This window comes from Theobroma cacao, unplaced genomic scaffold, assembly GCF_000208745.1.
Source record: "Theobroma cacao cultivar B97-61/B2 unplaced genomic scaffold, Criollo_cocoa_genome_V2, whole genome shotgun sequence".
Taxonomy (NCBI): domain Eukaryota; kingdom Viridiplantae; phylum Streptophyta; class Magnoliopsida; order Malvales; family Malvaceae; genus Theobroma; species Theobroma cacao.
The window spans coordinates 161945-169070 of NW_017234727.1; the positions used below are offsets into that span (position 1 = coordinate 161945).

Sequence of the window (7126 nt, forward strand, 5' to 3'; positions counted from 1 at the left end):
TAAATCATGTTCCACTAGTTATTCCTAACTAGCTTCCAACTACCATCAAGTGGCTATTTATTTGCACTATTATAATCACACCAAAATGAATAAACTACCTCAACTACAAAACACTCATAAATCTAACTATTAATCATTCTCAACAACTAAAATATCAACTCAATTTCGATGCTCACCTTGCTAGATTTGCAATTGAATATCTCCTTAAGAATTCCCAACTATTATAGAAGGTCTTTTTTTCTCTCTCTAAAACCCTAGTTAGTGAGAGAAAGTATTGATCTAAGATATTTCAAGGGTTTTAAGGTGTAAGAGTCAAAGAGCATAAGAGGTTCTATAAAAAAAATGAACACAAGCATGAAAATGAAGGCTAACTTGAGAGAGTTATTGAAGCTTGAAGAGTATTCCCATGGAAGGTGAAGAAATGTGGGATGGGAGGAAGAAGAAGAAGAAGAAGTGCTGGAAATCTGAGGAAGGTGCTGGAGAATGAAGATATTTATAGTTAAAACTTATCCAATTGTTCATAAAATTACAATAATGCCCTTAGCAATGCCACTTGTCTTCCTCTTGTTCTTATGAAATCCTTTACTCTTTTGACACTAGGGAAAAGTCTAAAATCCTCTGAAACAGGTCCCTTAAGTAGCCCCTAAAAGTCCTAGCTTCAAAAACCCCAAAATATTGTTATTTGTAGAATTTACAATGAGGGCCGTAGCTCTCAATTTCCAGTGCCACGGCGCTCAAACATTCTGCCAATTTCGGTTCTTCTAGCATAGTCCTTTAAATTCGACAAAGATTTTGACCACCTTCCCATCAAAACTGGGCAAAGTGGTAAACATCAAAGTTGTAGCCCTGCCTCTTAGCTTTTTAATGGTTGAAAACTCATGTTATTTAAACTTCTATAGTGGGAGATATACTTGAAAAACTAAAACATATGCAAATAAGGCTACTGTTCATTTTGCACCTTTCTTCACCAATTAAAATTATTTTTGATCCTACTCCTATAACGACATAAAATAATTATAATTAACGTAAAACTAGCATCATTAGCTCAAATTAAACCTTTAAACATAAGTTTCACCTTGAGTTACGTGTCTATGAGGGTCAAGGTTTCACAAAAAATCTCTTTATAACCACTCATACCTTCGAAACCCTAGTTACTCACTTTAAATAGTTTTATAATCTTATTAATGATTTTAAGTTGATTTTTTTTCATTTTTGGTTAAAACAATATCATAATTGGATGTTTGCCTCGGAAAACGTGGAGCGAAAATCATCATTGACAAGAAAAGTCCATTTAGAGTCACTCATGCCTTCGTTAGCCTAGTTACACACTTTGGAACAACCCTCTTCCTGATTGTTACCAGCATCCAAGACTTGTGAGAAAACCCTCCAAATCCTAAACAAGCTTTAGTTGAGATTCTTGTTAACCAATCAAACATTTTACTGTGTAAATGAATGGACTTGGATTTTATTATAACGTTCCACTTGTGATGATTATTAAAAATTCTACTGACTTGTAATAATACTATCGTTTACTTAAACCAAATAAGAAGTTGTAATTAAGATGTAGCAACTAGATAACAATATCCAATTCTAGTAAACTTCAAGATAAATTTAAACATCACAATTAGAATCCATTACACAACCTCAAGGTTTTTAGCAATACATTCCGATAAACTAATAATTTTTTTAAGTCTAACTGTTTTACACAACACGACCCCTATGCAGTGGAGCGACTCAGAGTGGAAGTCTAAGAGATGCCATTACCTACATCGCAATGAGTTAAATATGCTAAGGCAATACACTTGAGTTGATCGCTTATCTACAAAAAAGGGAAGAAAAGGGGGTTGAGTCTCACAGACTTAGTGATCATCGGCTCCGTGAGCAAGTTGTAGATGGGACACAAGCCAGGGACAGAAATTTTGAATATTAAAAACATAAGAATGTATATAAACAATTTACACTCAAATGGAACATTTGTGCCATACATATAACTTGAGAATTTTGATGCAAAATAATCATTTCAATTAATTATCAAAGCCAGTGCAAGTGAAAGATTTCTACCATCGAAATCATTTAACATACTTTACACAAATCAAACTAGCATAAGCACGCATGCTTCCGTAAAACCAAGCATTATCAAAGCTTATACACAAGCTCATAAATCATCTCATCCTCGAGGAATTAAATACAAAATCATCGTATAAATAAAGGAGCTGCGAAAAAACTTATAATTCTCACCATGCGAAAGTGTACATGTTTGAAAACCCAAAAAGATATCTCTCTCGAGTAGGTAATCGTAATAACCAACTCGTCGACCTGCTTCCACGTAATAACATCCGAGAAGCCCCTCTCCACCGGATTCCCACAGCCATGGCAGTCTCTATAATGTTGGCTGACATCGGAGAAATCATGTGGTCTCAACCACATATATCAACTCGTGGCCTAGCCACGTATATCATCCCATGGCCTTGCCACGTACATATATCACGGACCGTGGCCTAGCCACATCTAACAGCCTTTTGGCAACCCAAAGGTTCTCTAGCTAGAGCTCACTTGTGCACAAGGGTCACACTATCCCAATGTGACATTTGGCTTACTCTCGAATCTCCTGGTTTGACAAAACCATTTATAACTAAATTTGGGTTTTCAAAAGCTTATTTTAAAGCTATTTCCAAAATACCAATCACGGTGACTTTCAATCTTTTTGTAAGAATTCATGATATAAAACCTTTGCATGAGGTTGAAATGTTAAATTCAAGCATGGTGAACATAAAGCTTATTCATGAATGCATATCATAAAAGCAAGGCACTTTTTGACATAAATCATGGTAAAGAGCTTGTTTCCCGATGTCTAAAACCCTTTACATATATAGCTTATATATATATAACATTTTTGAAAACATGGCATTCACAAGTGCCTAGCATTCTACCAACTCATGCTTTCCACAATGCATTTAAAGAAAATCGGCAACGTTTATTATACATATATCATTATATAGTTTATGAAACTTTGAAATAGATACCCCCACTCACCTCATAATAGTGGGATGTTACTTTGCCATTGATTCGGGTGTGCCTCTCGCTAATTCTACTTTCTAGTCACCCGTTACCTCTTTCGGTACACCACCACGGCAACCCTCCTCACTTATGCACTTCCTAGCAGCAAATTAAACTCAATATACTTAATGAACGCCACCACAATTCAGCTCATATTTGTTGCTCTATATACCATATTCTTAGTTTTCTTTATTTCAAGAATCCCTCACAATAATCTACTTCTCCATTATGTCTACTTCCGTATTTATACTTAATTATGCACATATATGGGCAGCACCTTAATCAATGAATCTTTAATCTAATTTCAGATTTTTCATCCTTATTATTCACAATAATCTAACATGCAATTTTGAACTCTCAACCAACCAAGTCCAATATAACATAGGGTACCCACATTGCATGCTTACCTTTCGATTTTTATCTTGAATTTCACATATAGCTCACAATCTCCTCACATCCTCGGTCACCGTTGCTACCACAAGCACAAATAATCAATACACATCTTATATTTCCTTTCCATTTATGATCTCAAGGTTAAAAACACTTACCCATCATTTGTCTTTCTCAAAATCACCATACTTCTAAGATCAACCCACATGCATGCACCCAGTTCTTTGAATCCTTGAAGATTCTTGCTACCACAAGTATAATCTCACATTACAATCTATTCACAAGGCATGCATTCAAACAAAATGACATCTTTTACCTTCTTTACCTTGGAATCACTATGCCGAACCACCAATTTCTCCTTCAAGCTTCAACAATGGCATGTGAGAGATGACCTTTCGATTTTCTCTAATCTTTTCCAAAATCAAACCTCTTTCTAGTTTTTCTTCTTTTTTTCTCTCCCCTTTCTTTTTCTTTCTTTCTCCTTTCTTTATTCTTTTTGCTTTCAAAGGTGCGGTTTTGCCAATGTTCTCCAAGCCTTTCCCTACCTTTCTCTTCTTTATTTTATTCCTCTCTTCTCATTAAACCAATTTAGCACCCACTCAATTTTCTTACACCAATTTTCTCCCTTGTTCGTTGGCCTAATATCTATCCTTGTTTATCTTTTCCATTCACCACCTACACTCCCTCATTATTTCTTTCTTCATTCTTTATTTTATGCACCACCTTATTCCTCCAATCATATTTCATGCATAACCTTTACTTTATATTTTATTTGGTCATTCATTAAACCATTCAAGTCACATGCATCCCACATTTTCTTTCCTCATTTGGCCACCTAATGCACCAATCTCATTACATGCAATAGGATTTATTCTCATTCTTCTCTTTACTTCACATGGTGTGGTCCCACATGTTCCCCACTAACTTTCTCCTTTTTGCATGTAATAGTAGATCCACATGCACATTTCATTATCCCACATATCATCATTATCCCAATTAATTCATGTCTCCATTCCTTCCAAACTCACATGTACCATTATTAGTACTTACATCACTAAAATTTTACTCATTAAAATAATATTCTAGAATCAATATAATAATATTTTATTCATCAAATCATCAAAATTATGTTATAACTCCCCAAATTAAGTTCAACACATAGATTATGTGAGTTTGTCCACCACTCACAATAGGAATATTTTGATATTATTTTAATAATATTTTACCAATAAAATATTATTAAATTCCTAAAATTTTCATTTAGCTTTCAGGGTTCCAAAACATTTTAATTTATCTTGATTTAGCTCCATCGCTCCCTTTTACTCCATTATGACGACTTTAATAAATATTATTATTATTTTATTATGTATGGAATATTTTATTCTAAAATATTTCATTCCTCCTTCACCACTCTTAAACTTTTAAATTGACCTCTATTGGTCTTAATCTTATTCTTAAAGTCATATTAACCACTGTTTTAGGTCATGGGGTGTTACACACTTTAAGTGGTTTTATAACTTTATAAATGATTTCAAATTGAATTTTTTTTTTTTAAGTTTACATCAAAACAGATCATAATTTGATGTTTCCATTTGGAAATGTGAAGCGAAAGCCATCCATTGACAAGAAAAGTCCATTTTTAGTTACTCATATCTTCAACAGCCTAGTTACTCACTTTAAATGGTTTTATAATCTTATAAATGATTTTGAGTTGAATTTTTTCTCATTTTTGCATAAAACAAATAAGAAATTGGATGTTTGCATTGGGAAACTTGAAGTGTAAGCCATCTATTGACAAGAAAAGTCTATTTATAGTCACTAATACCTTCGAAAAAATTATTTGTCACGACTCGATACTCCCCTCGACCCCGTGACAATTGCCGCGGTGTCCCGATCAACACTCATTACCCGAAATATCAACCGGAACCCCGCAAGGCTTTAATATCAGTTTCTTATTTCCCCTGTGAGTAACCGTTGCCAAATATCATGTTCTAAAAGATTTTAAGCTATTTCCAACTTAAATCAATAAAAAAATGAATTTTGTCTCACAGGGGCATTTTGGTTATTTTTTCTCAAAAATTTCGAAACCAGCTAAAAATGTAGTATGAGAGTATAAAACACATAGTTCATAATCAAAAATAAGTTTAAACGTCTAAATCCTTCATTTAAAATGAAATTATGACTATTTGAATATAATAAAAATATTTAATAAAATATTTTATTTTCTTATAAAACAATATTTATAGAGTTACTGGTAAATAATTTTTGTAGCGTAAAAGCTAAATAAATTCATACATACTGTAATACAGATAACCAAAGTATAAAATTTAATTTACAGTGACACGTGGGCCCACGAACAACCAAAAGTATCAAAAGTAGTAAACCTACAGTTTTTGAGGATGCAAGTCCAACTGTAGACCTCAACAAAGTGAGCTATCTACCGACTATCTTGAGCCTAAAATGGGTGGAAATGAGGGTGGTGAGATTATATAATCCCGGTGAGTAAACAAATACCATCTAAAATATCTAAAGTTGAGTAAATAGAGACAGATAAAATAGTTTAACATATTGTAATTCATCACCTTTCAACTCATTTCAACCAAATAAAATCAATTCATATAAATCGAGTAATCAACATGGCTTATGAATTTCTTAAAACTTTGACTCATGCCAAAATCATTCTCATACTCAATTATCAAGGATACCTTGGCCGAGAGCTATCCCAACCGAGACCGCCAAGGCTGTTAAAAAAATAATGTACACATTAATCATGTTTTTATTTTGAAAACATAGTCGTTCCTTGGAGTTGGCTGAGTTCACCCTCACGTGGTGGTTTAGCATGAAGTGAACTCTAAAGTGTTAACCTCAGGAGTTATCTATCTACGCCACTCATACTGAGGTAAGAATATAATAGGGTTACCGTGCCCCTCTAATAGGCTGGTCCACGAAACCCGTCCACTGTAGCGATCAATTTATAACCCACCAATTATATAAAATTCAACAGCATGACATGGCAATTATTTTATTTTGCAGCCTCTCAAGGCAAATCAACAGTTCATACTTTTTCAGCACATTTACCAAATCATCCATTCATGCCAATATTATCATAAGCCATTCAATTCAAACCATGATTTATAACACAGCAATTAGTCTCTAATTACTCCATTTTCAAAACCATCTTTCAATTTCAAGACAATTTTTAAAATCATTTCATTTAATCACATTTTGTTTATAAAACATAAAGATTTACCATTTAAACTCATTTTCCATAAAACTCACAAAAACGAATAAAAACTACTTTAGATAATTAAGACGATAGTAAGGTTACTCACTATTTTGGGAGTCGAATTTCGAGTACTCCGATTCTTGATCCTTGGGTACTATCTCTTTACTTTGGCCAAAAAGCTCACCACCTAGACAAATGCACAATAAGCCATTTACTACATTTGTGCTAAACCATTGTAAAACCAATTCAGGCTTTATACCAACGCATGAAATGGGATGTGAAATACTCGGGTAACTATCTAAATACGGTGTTCAATATAAATTCAATTATGTACCTAAATAAAATGGTATTGGCCTAATTCGATCTATCGCCTGATTAATTGGCCAATACGTCCAATTTAACTCCAATTAACTCCATTTTTCTTTCAATTCTCCAAACCATCAAACACATGTC

At 33.6% G+C, this 7126-nt stretch overlaps 1 long non-coding RNA gene across 2 annotated transcripts; it reads right to left on the bottom strand.

The window, feature by feature from the left end:
• Positions 1-2014: 2014 nt before the first annotated feature.
• On the bottom strand, positions 2015-4371 carry LOC108663863. 2 transcript variants are annotated; one of them, XR_001929966.1, is made up of 4 exons: positions 3606-4371; positions 3465-3529; positions 3034-3156; positions 2015-2608 (listed from the first exon to the last, which is right to left on the bottom strand). It is a non-coding gene; the product is annotated as an uncharacterized LOC108663863 (long non-coding RNA). The 2 variants fall into 2 exon arrangements; XR_001929965.1 differs by having other exon boundaries at positions 3465-4371.
• Positions 4372-7126: the final 2755 nt, after the last annotated feature.